General features: G+C 40.3%; 1 long non-coding RNA gene across 1 annotated transcript in view; it reads right to left on the minus strand.

The window, feature by feature from the left end:
- Positions 1-216: 216 nt before the first annotated feature.
- LOC106517587 (uncharacterized) overlaps positions 217-6,614 on the minus strand; it is a 111,765-nt gene continuing 105,367 nt past the window's right edge. Inside the window, exon 3 of the long non-coding RNA XR_001310225.1 lies at positions 217-1,515. This is a non-coding gene — a long non-coding RNA (uncharacterized LOC106517587). The remainder of the gene's footprint in view (positions 1,516-6,614) is intronic.

Genomic DNA, 6,614 nt, shown 5'->3' on the forward strand with positions numbered 1-6,614 from the left:
TTTAAATTAATTAATTCAACTTGGAACCAGTTTGCTTAAGTAAATACACTTTATTTCTTAGAGTATGTGTAAAAGTACTTTTACTTTCTTGAATATTTTGAGCAGTTTTATGACTTTTACTTACTTTTCTTTGTGAAATTCATTTTTACCAAAGATCTTTTGATTTTAATGATTTGTTTTGTACAAGTTTTTATTTTTGACGTCACTGCATTTTGTTTTTTGTTTTATATTTCTGGTTTTATGTTTTGTTTTGATTTATATCGTCATGCCTAATTCTATTGACCTGTTGTGTGCAGAACTTTGAGTTACACTTGAAAACTGCCAAATAAATAAAGTTGAGTGGATGTAARTATTTATCAAGAATAATGTAATACAGTAAAGCAAAGGTAAGTGATTAATGGGAGATCTTTGTTGAGGTGAGCAACAAAGACAATAATACATTTATCTGAATAAATAACTATTAAAACATTTGATCTGGCAGAAGCTGAGTCAGCATCAACTATACGTATTCATAAGCATTAATACAATTATAATTTGTTTACAGTATCTTATTTACCCAACTGTTGATTATTTATAAGTTATTTCATTATAAAATAGTAATTTTATTTCTACTATCATCACACGTGCCTGCATGGTGATCACCTTCACTGTAATTTAACAAGTTAATTATCATTTTATGACCAAATAACAGTTTGATCATGTGGAAGAAACGCTTCAGCAAAATGTCAACTAAAAAACAACAATAAACTTGGTCAGATCATGTCCTGAAGTGATCTTTTTTCATTTTCACACACTCACATTTAGTTTCTGGTCGTGTTTCCTGTATCTTTTAGTCAAGCAGCTGAATTGTCTGATGTCTGTTGGCTCAATATGCTAGCAGCTGTTATAAAGGATTTTACGAGCACAGATTTACTTTATGACACTGATTAGAACTTTACCCTACTGTAACAYAAATAGGAAAAGAAATACAGCTTTTACATGTTACTGTCCGGTCTGAATGCACATGGGAGCAAATTATTTGGTGTGGAAGAAGCTGCAGGAGAGATATTAGGTCAGGCGGTGTTGAGAAGCTGAGGTTGGTTTTGTTATGAAGGCATACGAGGGGATGAAGGGGGCTTCTGCTGAGGCTGCATGAAAAGAAAAAAGACACAGGCCCCAGGGTTCTGATTCAGGGCRACTAACATGGTTTTTGGTGTGAAGACAGAGAGCAGGAGAAGACAGCTGGGCCCGGAGGAACAGGGAGTTGATGGGGCTCTGGACCTGAGACGGGGCCATGGAAGGATCTGGGTCTCGCTCAGCCTGGTGCCTCTCTGGCAGCTGCTGCAGCAGACTGGATGAGGGGACCACCACTGACACACTGCTGGCGGCTAGAGCTGTGTGTTCCTGGTAGACCGAAACCACCTCTTTGTCTGGGTGTCTCTTCATCTACTCCTCCCCGTTTTCTATCTTTCTTTCTCCGTGTCTGCAGTCCTTCCTCCTCCTCCTCCTCCTCGTCTTCACTGCTTAGATCTGCACCTTAAATCCACACACAGACAGCAAAAACATGCTAGCTGCTGATGTGCACAAAATGCTGTGTGCGCRACGTGTACACGGGGTGCAAAATATAAGCTTGAAATGTTGCAAAGTAAATGGCTAAAACAAATTTACCCTATTTGCTGACAGTTGTGCTACCTCCTGTAATAAAAAGTCAATGAACCAAGGGCAGTCAATATACTGCAAAGACTTGGAGATTTGTCATTTCCCTGTTCCATTTTGTGGCTGTGTGCTTTTTTTTATTTCATTATTGCTTTTTTTGTTTTGTTTTGTTTTAAAAATACAGTGTAAAAAAAGGCCTGTTCCCTTTTAGACCTAAAATTGTTTTAATAAATTAAAGGGATCCCCGATTAGTTGTAACTTTAGACTTTATTTAATAAACATATATTTAACTGTAAAAAAAAGACTGTAAAACACTGTAGGCTGTTCAGTTTTGTAAATTTTTAAACTAAAAGTTTAAAAATATATTACATGGACGGAGCCATTTTATTTACACACAAAGCATTCTGGGTAAATGATGACATGGATAGGTCATCGTTGCGAGGCTGCTAGTGAGCTATATCCACCCTGAAGGTTAATCTTGGACAATATCTGATGATCGGCTCTTTTAAATGAAACCAGAGAGCGTTGACAGAGAGGAGAAGGTAGAAATGACTCAGCCTGTAACTGAAAATATGGATGGAGGACAACAGAGCTGCTTCATGGAAGAAGAACCTCAGCTTAGCCTGTTAGCTTTAGCATTAGCCTCGACGCTATCACCATATATATGTATTAGCTCAGTGCTACACATTCTCCTCTCATCCCTGAGGTCCTCCATCCACATGACAGAGAGGGGAACACAAAAATGACTCAGCTGCAACTGAAAATATGGATGGAGGACCTCAGTTTAGCTTGTTTGTCACGCTAGCGCTGAGCTAATACATATAAGGCAAAATAGCGTTGGCGCTAGCGCAAAGGCTAACAGACTAAGCTGAGGTTCTTCTTCCATGAAGCAGCTCTGTTGTCCTCCATCCATATTTTCAGTTCCAGGCTGAGTCATTTCTACCTTCTCCTTTCTGTCAACGCTCTCTGGTTTCATTTAAAAAAGTCGATCATCAGATATTGTCCAAGATTAACCTTCAGGATGGATATAGCTCGCTAGCAGCCTCGCACCGATGACCTATCCACGTCATCATTTACCCAGAATGCTTTGTGTGTAAATAAAATGGCTTCATCCGTGTTAAAATATATATTTTTTTTAAAATTTACAAAACTGAACAGCCTACAGTATTTTTACATTCTTTATTTTACAGTTAAAATATATGTTTATCAAATAAAGTCTAATGTTACATCTAATCATGAATCCCTTTAAAAAGCAGAGCGGTGATGGAGCCACACACAGACACAGTTAAGTCATGTCTTTAAACAGCAGAAATCTGGGGGAAAACGTTTTCACCCCACCCCGCTCCCCCCCGCAAGATGCAACCTGAGGAGAAGGCATCTGACTGTGACAAACCAAATACGCTCTGTAATAGAATTTTCCATTTCTGCCTAACTGATAAGGAAGAGAAAACACAACAACTGCGAGTGGCACATATCTGAGGGAGGTGATTTCAAAGAACAACGCCGAGGCACTCCAGATGCCTCCTCTCTGCTGAGTTCTTACATAAATATGCCGTTAAGCAATATGATGTATTATTATTACCTGAAAACATGCTCTGAGCACGGGTAGGCAGCATATGAACCGAGCGCTTAAGTTCCCCAAAGGAGATTGTCTCGACACCACGTATCAGGCAGTGCTATTGGATTCCCTGACTTTTAACTGGGTTAACCCACTTCCTGGTGAATACAAATTCAATTTGAACTGCCGCAGTTTTTTTTATTTGCCATGCATTTGCCTCGATTCCCCCACGCAACCACCACCTCCTTCTGCATCCCCAYGCTCAGTCCCTTTTCACTTGCCTTGCTCTCAATAGACAGGCATAACCAAGTAGAAACAATTTTCTTCTATTGAGCACGCACAAACTCTAAAATTAAAATGAAGTGCTATTACAAGCACGAAGAAAAAGGTGYCGGGGTGCCGTCTCAGAAACGGGATGATTCATTTCATACATCCTCCATAGATCAACCCCCCCTCCCCCCGTTTGTGTCATGTTTGGTGTTAAATGTGAAAAATCTCACAAATGTTTCCTTTATCTGGTCAGGGTTTGAGCACTTGTCTGTATTTGAGAAGAAACAGATGCATAACATCCAYTTATTTTTCTTTAAATCTTTAATCTAAACAAAAAATACCTAAAAATAATCATATTTGATGACAAAATAAATTATATGACCCTGCCTCAGGCAATAAATACTGAAGAATAAGAATTGAGCAACAAATAAGACTTCTCTCAGTGATGTGGACTTCATCTGCAACATGTAAAATTAAGCACCTTCAAAACAATTATTTGAATAAAGACATTTAAAGGCATAGCATACCTTGAAGGAATGCATACTGTATTACCTGCATCCTTTTAATGCCACAGTTGTAATTCAACATGTCTGATTCAGACACGTCTTACATTAAAGGTGTTGAGGATGACTCTCACCTTAGCTCAATATCTGTCATTCTGACTGGGTTAAAGTCAGTGATTGTGTTGACTAATGCTGAGCTGCTGCAGAAACCAGCTTGAACTGGATTAACTCCAAAAGTTGTGATGATCATCATCCAGTCATTACTTTCTGATAGTGAGAGTGAACTAATTATTGGAAAGACAGAAAGAGCAACAAAAGAAAGAAAGAAAGAAAGAAAGAAAGAAAGAAAGAAAGAAAGAAAGAAAGAAAGAAAGAAAGAAAGAAAGAAAGAAAGAAAGAAAGAAAGAAAGGTCAGTTGTGAAGATTTGATGGTGTTTGTGTTGTGATGCTGCTAAATCCACCTCAGGAGGTAAAAAATGGAAGAAACGATGGACAATATTTTTGAAACTTTAACTAGTTTAGGCACCAAAAGTTCCAAAAGTTTAAGGTTTGTCTTAAATTTCTGTCTGATTTTAGAATCATACTATAATGCTAAAATGGAGTAAAACTGGACTCTCTGATCACCTCAAAAATACTTTTTAACATGCAAACGTTTTTTTTAAACCGGTGCAGACCTGTCTTCCAGGATGTGTGTGACTGTCTTCTAAATGGGTTAATGGCTTTTCTCAAGCAAAGAGGAGGCAGAGCTGGACCTAAACAAAGCCAGATGAGGGAGTCAGGAAGCCTTTCAGGACTTCATTAGGTCCTCTCTGAAAGGGGAGGTTTAGAGCCCAGCAAGCTGGTCCTGTTTAGCTGCTTAACGTCAACAGGAATACTCACGCAGCTGCCCCATGGACCCACCAATGAACACACACACACACACACTCACACACACACAGATATCTCACAGCATACTGCATGCACAGACTCACACAGACACATGCCCCTATGTACCCCCTGCTTCAGACAACAAGCATCAATAAGTCCATGTTGATGAGGGACAGAAAGACCACACAGGGCTTCCCCAGTCCAGGATGACAATAATAAGTCAGCAACACATTTGTACAAACTCGTTAATAAACGAGCAGAACTTAAGTTATGTTTTATTTTTAAACAGCTACATGTTTATTGGTGAATTTAAACAGATTGTGTTGCAGTTGGTCGCCTGTCCAGCACACAAACACGTGTTTCTAGCAGACTTGAGATGATGAGCTGGATATCATGGCTTTTAGACACGTGGGGCTGAGATTTGATGAGTAAGGCAGGGAGAGGTGTATCTGACAGTGTGTGTGAGTGTTTGTGTGTGTGACAAGCGAGGAGGGAGGGAGGGAGGGGAGGGGAGGGCTGAAAGGGAAGCCGATGAATATCAAATGAACAGAGAAGAGGTCTGTAAGTTGAGCCGTGTATCTTTTGACCCCCCATCTTTGTGTGTGCGTGTCTTTAAATGTGTGTGTGTCAGCCAGGGCAAGGTGGGGGGTGGGGGTGTTTTGTTGTTCTCTTTGAGTGATCATAATAGGAGCTGATGATGATGTGTGTGTGTGTACAGAGAAAGGAGGCGTGTGTGTGTGTGTGTGTGTGTTTGAGGGTGACGGCTGTGTTTAAGCACCACCTAGTGCCTGAGTGTGGCACCTTACCTGTGAGGGAAGGCAAAACAAAAACAACACACACAACTGTTACATTCAGGAGCACGAAGCACACCACACAACACAAACTGTAAACAACATAAACACAATGAAGATGTGAATGATAAGATTATTATTTTGACAGAAACATTTTGTGAATTAAACATGTTCTTTTCATGCCAATATGTTACCCACAAACATGTTTCAACCTGTTAGTGCTCAGATTGTGTGCTGGGGATGACTCTTGGCTACAACCACAAACGGGATGAATTGTAGCCAGTTTGACTAGCTGTGGTGGCTATTTAATGATAATAATAAGTTTAATTTGTAACGCACTTTTTATTTACAAAAATCCCAAAGTGCTACAAACATCAAGTGGCTATTTATTTAAAAAAACATATTTTTAATCAGACTGGCTCCAAAAGGTGATCAGTTACAGGTGTGATTCCTTTTCGAAGGTTTCGTTTAGATCCAACCACTAAATCGTGAGATATTTTGCTAACAAAACACTTGCAGGAAATTACATGACCGTCCTCCTATATTATTCCCTTATAATCACGTAAGTTAGTCAGGATTTGTGTTTCTGATGTTTACAAACTTAATTTTGTTCGGTTGGTGCTGAGGCACGATCCTCCCAYGTAACACCTCCTGCCTATTGTACGATTCAGGGCTCACTGCGAGACGCAGATAATGTCACAGTGGATTCCTCACTCATCTGACACAGTCCCAACCAGCCACCAGATAAGAAGCACAAGGAGAGCCCGGGCTAATTACAGCACACATGGCTTAGCAAACTCCCCCCCCACCCCTCAGTTTCAATGTGCCCTTGAACGCAGCCCACTGTCAACACACATCCATCGCAGTCGGCTCGCCGCGACTTAGCACCGCAGCCCCATCAAGCCCTTCCAAACAGGCTGGTGACAGTGATGTGAGGCTGTCGTGGTGGATCAAGGTAATTCAGTCTGAGTCCCCGCCCCGCCCTTCGCC

Source organism: Austrofundulus limnaeus, unplaced genomic scaffold (genome assembly GCF_001266775.1).
Source record: "Austrofundulus limnaeus strain Quisiro unplaced genomic scaffold, Austrofundulus_limnaeus-1.0 Scaffold50, whole genome shotgun sequence".
NCBI lineage: Eukaryota > Metazoa > Chordata > Actinopteri > Cyprinodontiformes > Rivulidae > Austrofundulus > Austrofundulus limnaeus.